Below are 7786 nucleotides of genomic sequence, written 5' to 3' on the forward strand. Positions count from 1 at the left end.
AGAACAGAAGCTGTATAAGAAAGCCGATGAAGACTACCAAAATTTTAGAAAATTTTTAGTCATTAAATATAGGATCTACTCCATTTTATTTTCTGCTCTTACGTGGCTCTTGGGAAAATATACTTTGTCTGCATAATTGAAAAATACTTGTGACTATTTCTTCTAGTACTTATATTTCCAATTTGTCAGAAATTTATTTGGGTGGAAGGTTAAAGCAAAACTCTAGTTTTAACTTATTTAAATAATTAGCTGTTTTTTTCCAATGTTTGTTACCATACTAATCTGACACTTCACTATTTTTATTTACCACATCTCCAAAATATGCTTCAAGCTGTTACTAAACTTTTTATTCTCTTCCAGTGATCTGCTACTGTATTCTGTCTGGTACAACTTTCATGATGTATTAATGCTGTAGTTGTAGAACATATTTTAACACTTTGAAGACTAAGCCCCCCCTGCATTCTTACATTTTATTTTATTGTGTTGTGATTTTCACTTGTTCTTTGGCTTAATATTTTGGGACATTTTGTGTATTCTATAGGAAGTAGGGAAAAATTAAACTCATTGAGATTGTAAGTAGTATTGCTTTTGTAGATACATTGGAAAAGATTGACCTATTTAAAACATGGAACATCTTCTTTAAATTGCATACATGTCTAGTCACATATTTAAATCTTGTTTTGGTTTCCTCAGCTTGGTGGTAAGGAAGAATCTAGATTGATAGATTGGAAACTAGAGAAGAGGTACTTCTACAGAAACTAGAAAAAACTTTAGACACTCTGTTCATTTGTTTTTTAACAAGTGATTCTCAAATTTCTGCCTAGAAACTGGCATTTTAATTGTGTATGTGTGTGTGTGTGTGTGTGTGTTATGACACAGTATTTAACAAGTTTTCCTATAAACTAGTACTTCAAGAGGAGAACAATCTTGCAAAATATAGTCAGTATCAAAGGCAATATTTGAGGAAGATAAGATTTTGAGCTCCTCTGACTTCTCACTTAAGATTTAAGTATTATTAGTATAAGTAGTTCAATGAGAAATAGTTTTTTCCCAGATACATGCTAGCTTCATTCTAAGTACAAGCTTAGATGAAATTCTGTCTATTAAAAGAATAATGGGAAGATAGAAAGATCAATTTAAAAGATGCAGGTGGAAATTTAGAGTCAGCTGTTTTAAAATTTATGAACAGGAACAGTAATTTAACTTGTGATGGGGACAATTTTATTCCCATTTCCATGAATGCTAATGTTCACATTTTAGTTATTAAAATTAATCTGACTCAATTATGTTATGTGGGCTTGTGTTCAGTTGTACTGATTGATAACAGCAACAAGCGTTAAGTATGGTTTTGTGATCTGTGACACTATATGGCTATTAACACCACATAGGAAAGGGTTGACAGAGTGTCCTTCTGACCCAAGATGCAAAATCCACTAGGAATCAATGTTAAATGATCTTTTAAAGATAATGTCATTCATTTACTCGACAAATATTTATTGAGTCTATTCACAGAACCATGCTTATGAAAGGGAAACTGTTATCTACTGAGGACTTTAACATATGCCAAGAACAGTTGGGCTTTTGCTCAACTTTACTTAAAATCCTCATAGTACCTTGTAATAATAGGAATTATTATTATTATTATTATTATTATTATTATTATTATTACAGCTTGCAGATAAAAAAGTATAAGTCTATCAAGGTTAATTTGTTCAAAGTCAAACCAAGGGTCTGCAGTGATTCTATAATTTTATCTGCATCTTCTCTAATCTGAAATATCAATTCTTTTCATGGTACCATGTTCTTAGTCATTAGAGACATTCCAAGAAGCATAAGTCATTGTTTGTTCCTATTGTGAAAAGCCCACACATTGGGCTGGGCATATAGCTCAGTGGTCAAGCACTTGCCTAGCATGCTGGAGGCCCTGGCTTCAATCCCCAAATACAAAGGAGGGAAAAGAAGCCTACAGTCTAATCAAAAGACAAGATATACAAATGGTAACTCATTTTACAATGGTGTTAAGTCTCTACAATTAACAGTGTTTTGCAAAAGGTGAAGAGAATACAATTCAGAAATAAATTCAATTTACATCCCTTACATTGAGAAGTTCACAAATGATATTCCTTTTTTCTTTTATGGAAAAATAAAATTATTTGTTTTTAAAATTGACTTAACAAAATGTCATCTTCTTCATAACTCTTAGTAATAAATTGAAACATAAGGTTTTCCCCAAAAGTCACCACTTTATAATGCTTAGAAATTTAACTTAAAACATTGTAACTGGAAACCTAATTGGTGAGTTTTCTGGTTCTCCTTTATGTATGTTTGAACATATGCAAGACCACGAAATGCATTTTTTTGGCTTAAAATGGCCCAAGTTATTTTTCATATGTCACTTTGGAATTAATAGCATAATAATTTTGCCCAAATGGAAAATCCTGATTAACAATTTTCTGTCTGAGCGAATGGCATTCAAAAATAAAAACAGAACCAGTCTCTAATTCCTTCCTTTCATTTTCCATGATTCCATCCAAATAAACAATCCATGAATGCATTCCTTCCATTCTACATGTCCAAGCTACCTACATACGAATGCACATCTCTTCGTATTTTCGCTCCCTCCACTAGAATCTACCTTTCCACCACCTGACATCCAGTCTAAGGCAATCACCACATGACAATCATATCACTCTGCCTCTTACCCTACCCTCCCTTTGTCTTCTCAGCACTGTTCAGCACTGTAGCCAAAGCAAGTCTTTGTTGTTGTTTTTTAAATATAATTTATATCTAGCCACTTAATAAAATTAATTTGACTCATTGATTGATCAATTGATTTCCATGCTCTGGAATTTCATTGGTCTTGGAATAAAATCACAATTCTTTATTCTATGGAGACCCACAGAAGCAATGCGTCCTTCATCCACCCAGAACAGTTCAGTGCTTGGTAGCCATTAGCTCAGAGTTGGAGTAGCTAAACCAAAAGACCAAACAAGCATAATCTATCCTTCAACCAGCATATCATGCCCACATCATTTCACCATATTGTTTTTAACTTTGTTTTATTTTTATTTATTGGTTTTGAGAAAACCAATTACACGTGATTTACATCTAATTATTTTAAAATCTAAATTAGTCCTACCCAAAGCTGTTACTGTAACAGAGGTCTGGTTTTGAAGTGAGACTTTGTTATAGTTTTGTTTCTACCACTTCTTAATTGAATATACTTAGGTTTGTTTGTTTTTTATCACTTTTCTGAGTCTTGGCTTATTATACTTTAAACTTGAAATAATAAATATATACCTTATAAAAGTGTTGTTTCGGGTAAAAGGAATTAAGTTACCAAATAGGAACTTACAGCAGAAATTCAGCAGATGTTAATTTACTTTTTATTTCCCGACCTCGGAGCATATGAACCCCAACTAAACTTCTATAAAGCTTAGTAGTGGTCATTTCATTTTATCTCCTATATGATGCTTAATTAATTTTATCGACTAACAATGCTTTCCTAAAAAGGAAAACTGCTTTAGAATAATACTTTTTTTTATTACATTTGTAGCTCTGACATTTACTCCTAGTAATATGCTAAGAACAGTAACATGGTACTACTAGCAAAGTATACACACTTCATGAACTTGCTCTCAACTTACATTTCAACTCCACTGGGAGCTGGTACTGCAGTGGGAACAAGAGACTTCTCCTTTGATTGTTTTGAGATAGATTGAGCTGCAGCTATATACTCTCTGGCAGGTTTTTTTTGTTTGTTTGTTTTTTTTTTTTTGTTTTTTTTTTGCTTTGCTTAAATAAAATCATTTTCAGAGCTTACCTTGGTCCCAAAGATGGGAAAAATCTATTAATCTTGGGGGAAAAGAGGAGATTGTGCCATATTTTAAGTGATGATATATTCCTTAAGGAGATATTTTAAGAGGCTACTTTAATGCAGTGATCTCTTTTGGGATGAGAGCTACTTGACCCTGGGATTAAATAGTTAGACCATCCTCAAGTCCACGTGGGCCTCACTTTGGAGTTTCCAGGACTCCTGCCTTCACAGGTCTGCTCAGAGGCCTATGCTAGTCCTGTCCTGATAACCCTCAGGAGGCAGAACAGTCCATTGGGATGTGAAAAATAAATTCACTCAAGAAAACCGAATGTTCAGAAATAATGGGGTAGAATACAATGTGGGTACCCTTACAACAGTAAGAAGCCCTAACTCCCAGAGACATTCTGAGCCCACTGGTCTTCTCTTCATACCTTTGAAGAGACAGACAGTGACCTGATAACATCAGAATTTCTACTCTGAATCCACCAGTTTTACAAGCTGCTTGTTAGCGGAAAGCAAATGATGTATTAATTTGAACGAATCCTGAATGGAGATTTTCACGTTGCATTTTCAATGCCACATTAATTTTTGTTGGCAAATGATTTGATGGCTATGTTGAATATTAGGAATAGTCAGAGAGCCTTCCTGCAGAAATTATAACAATGTCAGGCATTATGAAAGGTGTACAATTTAAAATAAAATCATCAGAGTAGAAAAAGAAGTGGGCCATGGAATAATTTATTGACATATTCATACATTCACTTGTTTATTTACTTTGGATAGTTTGACTATACACACAGAGGGTAAAGATAAAAGTGAGATCGGAAAAAAAATGTATAAGGATTATACTACTTTATACTATTTGAGTAAGACATTGGTGTTTGGGTTTCTCAAACAAAACAGGGCTTTCAATAAGAACTTACACAGGTTTCATTATCTGATAAGAGAAAACGTTTTGGTTCCTAAGGAGAGAAAGTTATTCTGGCACTGAAGACTGAAAATACATTATCTTATGAGTAATTTTTTTCCTTGAATCAAATATTATTAAGATGTGACAGGAAAGAGAACAGACTTCAGAACACATGTCCTGAGTTAAAAGACTCCAATCTTACTTCAGGATTAAGTTTCCATTTCTATGAAATCACAAAAATACCATCTTCTATCTCACAGGACTTTTGAAAGATTACTGGAGAGTAAATATTATGCAAAACAGAAGAAAAATATAAGAATATAAAATATCATAAATTTAAAGAATTTAGAGATGATTTGGCCCAAATAAACACTATGCTATGATCAGGATGATGACTGGTGTTATAGGAGGGTTTATGATGAGAAACAGCAGATTCCCACCAAAACTCTTCTCACCCCCTGCCAGTCCAGCTCCCAGAGGTCCACATTTTAACCATGTCCATATTTAGTTGTCCTGGCTAGTCATTTAGTACTAAATAACATACTATCTGATTTATTAATTTTTTGTACCATCCCCCCATCTTCTCATCCCCCACTCCTGTGTCACTCCTCATTATTCCACTGAGCAGCTCTGCAGCCTCATGGACTACACCTCCAAACATCCACCTGCTAGCCAAGCAGCATCCCTGGCCTCTTAGGCTAAAGATAATAAATCGTACTGAGAAACTTGTCTTTAGGGAGTACACAAAAGCTGGAAGATAGAGGTTGCCCAGCAACTATTTATGTTGGCCTCATATAAATAGTAATGGCATAGCACCAAGTCAAATTTGAAATATCAAATTTTCTTGCAGTGTCTACAATACCTAAACTAGTAGTATTACAAATGTTCTGCTTTCAGAAGATGGAAGCCGCTGTTCACTCCTGGTTTGTGCAGGCCTTGTCAGTGTCACCTTCTACCATTTCTTTCTGCAGTAGCCACTTCTGGGGTTCATGGCCCACCCTGTTACCAGATTCATCATGCTCTCATTCCTCATGGAAAAAGTGGGCGTTCCTCTGTCAGTGGGGTCATGGCTACCGTTGTTTGGAGCAATAGGATTCCTTGGCCCATATGTTGTCACCATGTTGAACAGATGGGGTCACGGGTGATCATACCATATAGGTATGATTCTTATGATATTTCATATCTTTAGCCCATGGATGACCTGGGCCAGATTATCTTTCTGGAAAGAAATGGAAGAGACAGAGATTCTATCCGAAGAGCACTGGAACACAGCAATGTGGTCATCAATCTTGTTAGATGAGACTGGGAAACCAGAAACTTTGATTTTTGAGGATATTTTCATGAAGACTCCCCAAGCATTACCTCAAAGTTCTAAGGAAGCTGGAGTTGAAAATTTCATCCATGTTTCCCCTCTGAATGCAGATATTAGAAGCACTTCTAGATATCTGAGAGAGAAGGCTGTTGGAGAGAAGGAAGTGAGAAATGCATTTCCAGAATATACCATCATAAAACCATCAGACATATTTGGAAGAGAGGATAGATTCCTCAACCACATTGTAAATATTCGTTGGTTTGCTGGTGCACCTCTTATTTCCTTGGGCAGGAAGACTGAGAAACAACCAATATATATTGTGGATGTATCCAAAGGAATTATTAATACATTTAAAGACCCAGATGCCAGAGGGAAAACTTTTGCCTTTGTTGGGCCCAGTAAGTACCTCCTCTTTGACCTATTGCAGGACGTCTTTGCTATGGCTCACAGACCCTTCCTCTTCTATCCCTTGCCATGATTTGCCTATCAGTTGATAGCAAAACTCTTTAAAATAAAACCATTTGAGCCCTGGACAAGGATGGATAAAGTGGGATGGATGCACATCAGAGACATAACATTGCCTCATCTTCCCTGCTTATAAGACCTTGATTTTCAGGCAGTTCCACTGGAACTAAAGGCCATGGAGGTGCTATGGTATCATCACACTTATCGCTAGCTTTCTTCTGAAATTGAAGATATAAAACCCGCCAAAATTGTCAACATTTAGTGCCCCCTGAGCAGCCTGGTATCATTTGAGTTACCTGGCTAGTGAGCAACCTACATTCTTTAGAAGATCCTGTACATAGTGAATAAAATCCTCCCATAAAACATCTGCAAGTAAAAGAAAAAAAATAGAAAAAAAAGTTTTGCTTTCTACTGAACTGGCCTAATAGAAGAATTTTGTCAGAAACCAGAAAATAAATGTACTCACTTAAATATTATTCAAAGTAACCATGCCATTGACAGGAAACAATTTTAAGATTATGGTGAAGGTATGCGCTATTAATTGAAGAAAAATACATGTACTTAAATGGACAAGTTTTCAGATGGGAAGTTTAACTGAATGTTTTCTTGGCAGAAACTAGAGAAATAAGGAATCTTAAAAAGAGGGAGAGAGGAGGGTTGGGAAAAGGAAAGAAGTTAGAATAAATTTTTTAAACATCATGCTATGTGCATATATAAAAATACCACAGGGAATTTCACCTTAATGTATAAGCAGGAAGAACCGATCAAAAGGAAAGAAAGAAAGAGGGAGGGAGAGAGGGATGGGGGAGAGAAAGGAAGGGAGGAAGGAAGGAAGGAAGGAAGGGAAGAAGGAAGGAAGGAAGGAGAGAGAAACAGAAAAATCAGTACAGCATGGGGGGAAGGAAAAGAGGACATGAACAGAAATCAAATTCCATGAATGTATGAAGATGTCGAGATGAACCCAGCTGCTATGATAACTCTAACATTATTATAAAAGGGAGGGAGGGGATCTTGTGAAAATAAAGGGGAGAACATTGGAATAGAGGAAGAGGATTTAGGTGGAGGGAGGAAGGATGGGAAAGTGGAGGATCTGCAAAATGAAATTGACCCATTTATGCTATATGCATGCATAAATAGTGAATTTCAGTTTTATGTTTAACTATAATGCAATAACTAAGAAAATAAAAAAGTAGAAGAAAGACAAGCTGAGTAGAAGAAGGGGGTCAGGGGGAGGGAGGAGGGGAGGGAAAGAAGAGGTACTGGTGATTGAAATGTAGCAAAT

General features: G+C 35.6%; 1 pseudogene; it reads left to right on the forward strand.

Annotated features, from left to right (window-relative positions):
* The first annotated feature begins 5624 nt into the window (after positions 1–5624).
* On the forward strand, positions 5625–6766 carry LOC107150734 (annotated as a pseudogene).
* Positions 6767–7786: the final 1020 nt, after the last annotated feature.

The sequence above is a fragment of the Marmota marmota genome, unplaced genomic scaffold (assembly GCF_001458135.2).
Source record: "Marmota marmota marmota unplaced genomic scaffold, marMar, whole genome shotgun sequence".
Taxonomy (NCBI): Eukaryota; Metazoa; Chordata; class Mammalia; order Rodentia; family Sciuridae; genus Marmota; species Marmota marmota.